This window comes from Oreochromis niloticus, linkage group LG20 (assembly GCF_001858045.2).
Source record: "Oreochromis niloticus isolate F11D_XX linkage group LG20, O_niloticus_UMD_NMBU, whole genome shotgun sequence".
Taxonomy (NCBI): Eukaryota; Metazoa; Chordata; class Actinopteri; order Cichliformes; family Cichlidae; genus Oreochromis; species Oreochromis niloticus.
Genome location: NC_031984.2, coordinates 32,496,053 through 32,503,616, shown reverse-complemented (window position 1 = coordinate 32,503,616; position 7,564 = coordinate 32,496,053).

The window sequence follows — 7,564 nt, the reverse complement described above, 5'->3', positions numbered from 1 at the left end:
CAATGTGCTTTACCCAACTTGTCTCACTCACCCAAGCACTTTTTTCACTCTTGCGTAAAGTAACAGCTTTCTATCTAACGTTCACACTTGAATAGATGCATCAGAGAGCAACTTCGGGTTAGTATCTTGCCCCAAGATATTTGGCATGCAGACCATAGCAGACAGGGATTGAACCACCAACCTTCCAATTAGTACCGTATTTTTTAGACCATAAAGTGCGCCAGATTATAAGGCGCACTGTCGATGAGCGGGTCTGTTTTCATACATAAGGCGCACCATATTAAGATTAAGTGAAACAAAATCCGATAAGTCAAACTTTACTCAAGTTATTCTTCTTGCTTCCTCCACTTCCGTACCATTGATTCATTAATGTTGAATAGTCTCGCAGCTGCTCTATTTCCATGTTGTTGCAGTATATATATTAATGACGAACCTCATACTGTGGATGGATTATCTCAGTTGATCTGCTGACTGAAGTTTGGTCCCTTTACAGCAGAGGTTCCTAAAGTGTGGGGCCCGCCCCATAGGGGGGGCTCAGAGCCATTGCAGGGGGGGCGCGGTATGAAAAAAAAAAAAAAAAAAAAGAGCGCTTGGACACTGTGGACAAGTTTTTGACGGGGCTCCCACACAAACGCAAAGCAGGAGATGAAGCATCGCCAAATATGTTTCCAAACCAACTTCCTTCCAAGCCAAAGACAGGAAAATATGGTGAAGCATATCTTCCCTTTGGCTTCACCTGCACAAGTGCCAAGGTAGGTCTCCCCTGCAAAATTAGTTTCCCTGCGTCGGGAGCAGCGCTGGGCTCCCAAATCACGGACAAACAGTATCCCACATTCTTGATTTTTAGTTCACAAACACTTCTTGTAATAACTAACAACTCCTGACATTTTGGACATGTTAGCTCTTTATGCAGTAAAGTTACAGCGGGATACAAATAATATCAGGCTGATCCTGCCGTAATTTGTTCCCCCGGTTCAAATCACGGACAAACAGTATCCCACAGCTGTTTATGTGTTTAAACCCATTTTGCACAGAGAGACATTTTTTGAAAAATGTATTGATAGCAATGTTGAATATTATTACACAGGAAAAAAAACAACTACACGTAAAATAATCACACCGTGATGCCTCTGCCTTTCTAACTGGAGGGACAGTAACTGCGTGTGTATATGTAAGCGTGTAAAACCTGAAGATAGTCAGATTAACAGTAACGGTATTTTGTCTCTATCTGCCATTCTGCAATTCATCTCATGTGAACAATAACGTGGCGCGCAGCGTGACGTGAAAAGAGGCACATACCTTTGACGTTGCGTGACGAACTCTGGATTCCTCGTCCACACGTAAACGCAAAAAAGGAGTTTTAAATAATCTTTGTTTTCGGTGAATCGCAACGCCGTTTACGTGTTGACGAAAGGCCCAAACGCATAGAAACAGCTGAGTTTTCAAAAATACCCGTGTAGGTGTGGACGTAGCGTAAAAGAGTTAGTAGTATATTTTATTACTGCCTGTAATTTATTGCCGTTTACTTGTATTTGCTTAATTGTTTACTAAATGTTTGAGGTGTGAAATAAACCGCAATGGAGTTTGTAAACATAATATGGGTGTGTGTGTTTGGAGGATGTGTTTGTGCGCGGGGGGGGTTAGGTGGTGGGGGGCGCGAACATTTTTCTTGTAAAAAAGGGGGGCCTGGCAAAAAAAGTTTGGGAACCACTGCTTTACAGCATCCTGCCATGCGATTGCACTTGTCCCTAACCATCAGGAACCCTCACGTTAACTTTTATCGAGTGGAAAAAAGTTTTAAAAAGTTAAAAAGCATTCATCCTCCAGCTTCACTGTGTTTGTTATGCAAACATAGCTGTGTCGCTAGCGATCACGTAGCACATCATTATATACCATCTAGATCAACTTCATCACTACCCATTTGCTGATGCATTACTGCTGTTTAGTTTTCTATCTTCATTTATGTTTGAAGTGATAGCAGAGGTGTACATTTTAATTTTTTTCAGAAATCTCTCAGTCAGAACGTGGTCTAGGTGGAAAATAGTGAGCTAACTTCCTGCTAACTTCTAACTCTGTTAAATTTAATAAATTCTGTTTTCATGGATACCTGGATGTTAAACTTAATTGTTACACCTGGTAAAGCAGCAACCCTGATCATTTTATTAAAGATGAAAGAATTTAGACAGTTTTTAACTGTCAGTGATGCTGCAGTGTTCGTTTGACTTTGGGACCTGAAGCGGGCAGAGTTTTGGACCCAGATTACTCCGCAAGGTTCCTGACTACGGTAGCCGTAATGCTCCGACAGTCCATCAAGCGGTGTGACTTCGTAGCTTACCAAAGTCATACTAAAACATTTTTTGAGAGATATTTGAGTGCCGTGTACCACATAAAATGGGTTCGAGGTCAGTAAGCACAACCAGAATTCATACATAAGGTACACCGGATTATAAGGCACACTGTCGATTTTTGAGAAATGCTAAATGGTAAATGGCCTGTATTTGTATAGCGCTTTACTTAGTCCCTAAGGACCCCAAAGCGCTTTACACTACATTCAGTCATTCACCCATTCACACACTGGTGATGGCAAGCTACATTGTAGCCACAGCCACCCTGGGGCGCACTGACAGAGGCGAGGCTGCCGGACACTGGCGCCACCGGGCCCTCTGACCACCACCAGCAGGCAACGGGTGAAGTGTCTTGCCCAAGGATACAACGACCGAGACTGTCCGAGCCAGGGCTCGAACCGGCAACCTTCCGATTACAAGACGAACTGCCAACTCTTGAGCCACGATCGAAAATTAAAGGATTTTAAGTGTGCCTTATAGTGCAGAAAATACGGTAGGTGACCTGCTCTACCTCTACCTCTACCTAAACATAGGTTTACATTTGAGGCCTAGAGTTTGGATTGTCATCAACTTTTCCTGCAGATGCTCTGCATATTTACTGACTTTTGGGAATACAAGGTAAATAACCATGTAATTTCTGACAAAGACTTGCACACTTGCATGCAGAGGGTTGACAGATAAAATTATCACCCCATGCACTTCTCTTGGTCTATTGTCTTTTTGGTCTTTTTTGGTCAGCTTGGGTCTGTAATCATTCTTGATTCACTTAGGATCAGATCTGACTCCTAGATTCAAAGCTATTGCAATTTGCTGTTGCAGATGCCTCTGTGAAGAGATTAAGCTTATTAACATTTAACTTCAAAGCATCAACAGTCTGTAGAGTCCATTCACAGCTCACCAAGCCCATACACTAATGGCAAATTCATTGACTTTTTATAGTAGGTTCATCAAAGCGGCCCATAAACATAAAACTGATATGGGAGCAGATGGATGGCATTTTTGTACATTATATAGACATAAAGCTCTGGACCACAAAGACAATTGGTGGTACTTTGGAAAGCTATAAAGAATAGAAAGAAGAGAAATTTGAAATTTTTGGGGTTGTTTTAGTTCTAAATAATGATTTTCTATTTGATTATAGACTTATGTTTAGGCCTCCCAAGGTGTTCTGCCTTGAAGACTGTTGTTTTCCTGTGTTGAAATCCATATTTTTTGAGGGTTTTTTATATAAAAGTAAGTCATTTTAAGCAAATTTTAATACTTAGCTGTAACATGTGAATGTATGTAGTTTCACCCCGCCATTCAAATGAGATACTGCAGTTTCATATTTCGACAATGCATTTGTAAAAATAAAAGAATTGTTGAAGCTGTTTTTATAAGTTTATTATGAGATTGAAAATTAAAGAATTAATTAATTTATACTTGTAAGTAATCAATTAGCTCTACAATCTTAATAGTTTCCAAAGCTGACAACAAATAGAGAGATCATTGTATTTGCAAGGGCTGTTATATGGATTGAAAGACTGATGTAATAAGTGGACAGGGACCTATGAGGTGGAGGGTGTAATCTGCTTATCATGGCTGGTAGAGTAACTCCCACATGCCTTTCTTTGTATGTAGAAATATCACTGAGCAAGAGTGTGACATAGACTTTAGACAGGGAGAACAACTCAGCCCAAATATATTACTAATTATTACAAGCATCTAATAAAATAAACAAATTATACCATTTTATATCAATTTTACATCATCACGTTCTGCAAAAACAGGACAAAAACATGGATTCTGCCATTGTTTCATCAGCCAATGGTTAGGGATACTACATGCTTATAGACTGCTAACTTAACAGTCACAGCGTAAGGATATCATGCTTTTTTGACTTTGATGATGACCACAGTATACAAAATAAGATAATGATTTATTCAACAAGACCTTAAACTAATGATCTGTAAGCTAATGAAGAAGGCATTTGCTGAAGTCAGACTTTTAAACAACTGAACATCTTTTGCAAACAAATTTTCTTCACCTAGTGGCTGTTAGAAAGAATACAAGTTTAAGGCAATTCTTCATTGTCCTCACTCTTTAGATCAGAGTGGTATTTTTTTATAGAGTCTATGGTAATGCCTCAAGTAGGAAAGAGTATAAATGTATATCACATTTGGTTATATATCAAATTGTTGATAACAAATTTTATGTTTCTTAGAGTCCAGAAAGCGCTGAGCAGACATTTCTCCACACTTGTGTGGTGCCTGGACCTTGCATGCTTCAGTTGGACCAGCTGCACCTCTTCAGCTTCATTACCAGTTAAGTACTTAAGGACCAGCTCCAGCAACAAGTCTCTGCTAGATCGTCTCCCTCCTCAGTGTGGTAATCGAGCTACTTTTGGCTACTCCTGTAAACTTGGTATTTCCCTGTATCAGCTCCCGTGTCTATCTCTGTTAAGTAAAGTTCCCTCTCTGCTGAAACATGGAGGTAAGTGCCCCTCACCAGAAACCATACCTTTTTCCATTGAGCTGGACCACTGCTCCTAAAAAGTCTCTTTGCAATACTTACCTGCCTGCTTAACCTCCATACCCACTGCAGACTAACCAGTGGCCCTCCTCTCAGAACATTCCCTATAGCACTCTATCCTGTCTCTCCAGGAAAACCTGTTGATCATGTCCAGGTTGGAGTCCACCTTTTGTTATAGTCCCATGTGGGACAGTGGAAGAAAAAGCCAATAACTGCAGTCCAGTTATTCTAGCTGACATTTTACTAACATAGTCAAGAAAAGGCAGTGGTGGTAAAGTGTCAGACATAAAAAAAAGAGCACTCTGGAGAAGGTTATCATCAAGGATGTCCATGTTGCTGGATTATTTCTCCCTTGACCCTGACTGGTCTCCCAGTTCCTGAAAAAACAGGAACACACAGGAAAACATCCCCACAGTATGATCCTGCCAAAACCATGATTCACTGTAGGGATTGTATCAGAATCAGAATCAGAATCAGAATCGTGTTTATTGGCCAAGTATATGTGCAGACAAATACAAGGAATTTGGTTCCGGTAGATGGTGGCTATCAAGCACAGCAATGTAAAACACACACACACACACACACACACGTCTATATATACATTACACATGCATACACATACATACACAAAGCTGTGTAAACCAACTATAAATAACTAAACTTATGTACATAAAAAACAGAAATGAAATGAGGTGGAATGAATACTACAAAATGTACATAAGGTGCAGTTGCAGTCTGGCAGTGGGGAGCAGTGTGACAGGTCAACTGTTTAGAAGGGAGATGGCGAGGGGAAAGAAACTGTTCCTGTGTCGGGTGGTCCTGGTCTGCAGGCTTCTGTACCGTCTGCCAGAGGGCAGCAGGTCAAAAAGTCTGTGTCCAGGGTGTGAGGGGTCTGTGATGATTTTCCCTGCCCGTTTCCTGGTTCTTGAGAGGTACAGATCCTGGATGGAGGGCAGGGGGCGCCGATGATCCTTTCTGCTGGCCGTACAGTCCGCTGCAGTCTGCTCCTGTCCTGTTTAGTGGCTGCACCATACCAGACTGTGATGGAGGAGCACAGGACAGACTCAATGACTGCAGTGTAGAACTGGGTCAGCAGCTCCTGTGGAAGACTGTACTTCCCCAGTTGTCTCAGGAAGTACATCCTCTGCTGGGTCTTTTTGAGGATGGAGTTGATGTTGGTCTCCCACTTCAGGTCCTGGGAGATGGTGGTACCCAGGAACTTGAAGATCTTCACAGTCGACACAGGGCTGTCTGACATGATGAGGGGGGGCAGAGTTGGGGGATGTCTCCTGAAGTCCACTGTCATCTCTACAGTTTTAAGAGTGTTCAGCTCCAGATTGTGCTGACTGCACCAGAGTACCAGCCGCTCAACTTCCTGCCGGTATGCAGACTCATCACCATCCTGAATGAGGCCAATGACGGTGGTGTCATCTGCAAACTTTAGGAGTTTAACAGCCGAGTTCTTGGAGGTGCAGTCATTAGTGTAGAGGGAGAACAGTAGTGGTGAGAGGACACATCCTTGAGGGGCACCAATACTGAGGGTCCGAGTTTCAGAGGTGATCTCCCCCAGCCTCACTTGTTTTGGCCAGGTGATGAGAGGTTTCTGGTTTCCTCCAGATATGATGCTTGGCATTAAGGCCAGAGAGTTAAATCTTTATTTTATCAGACCTGAGAGCTTTGTTTCTCATAACTTTAGTGTTCTTTGGATGCCTTATGGCAAACTGCAGCCAGGGTGTCATGTGCCAGGTCTGATTGGTGGAGTGCTTGATGGACAGTTGTGCTTGTTAAAGGTTCTTCTCTTTCCACAGAGTGCTGGTGCTTTTGCACAATTGCCAGAGTGACCACTGGCAATTGTGGATAATTATGGACATGTTCTATTTTTTAAGACCAACTCAGCCCAAATATCTTTTTTTTTTTTTTTTTTTTTTTTTTTACAAATTTACAAGAATTTCAAGCAAATGTTTCTTCACTTTGTCATCTAGGGGTTTTGTGTGACAAATATGAGAAATGTGGAACAAGTCATATGATATGAATACTTTGTGGATGTACTGTATAAGTCCATTATAATTACTTCTTCCTTTGCCAACACCTTAGCTTAAAATGGCAAAGCTACGCAAAAACCTCCATTTTTTATCCTAAAGCCAAAAATTGTCCATTTTTTAACCTGCATTTATCTTGACATCAGCTAATCATTCCTGTATATTAAGATTTTATTTTGGACTGCTGGTCTGCCATTTTTAGGGCCCGAGCACTGAGAGTGCGAAGGCCCTATTGTATCTGCTCCGTTTCTTATTATTATTTTTCATTGAAATGAATTGCCTTTTTGAGGGCTTTAACATGCTCAAAAACTCTTGAAATTTTGCACACATGCCAGGTCTGGTGAAAAATTTTGTATTTTAATGGTTTTACATGTGAGCACTGGGAAATTGCTCTAGAGCGCCACCTATGCCTTGTTAAATGCAGCCCTACGAACACATGGTTTGAGCTACATGTATGAAATCCGGCACACATGTGTATCATGCCAAGACGAACAAAAAAGTCAGTGGGCCCATTGACGCAAACCCAACAGGAAGTCCGCAATTTAGAGGTGAAGGTGACATTTTGGCTCTAATTTTGCCATTTCCATGCCTCGAACTTTTTCGAACTCCTCCTTGGGATTTGATCGTATAAGCTTCATCTTTGGTCAGTGTAAACTACACACCTGGGCC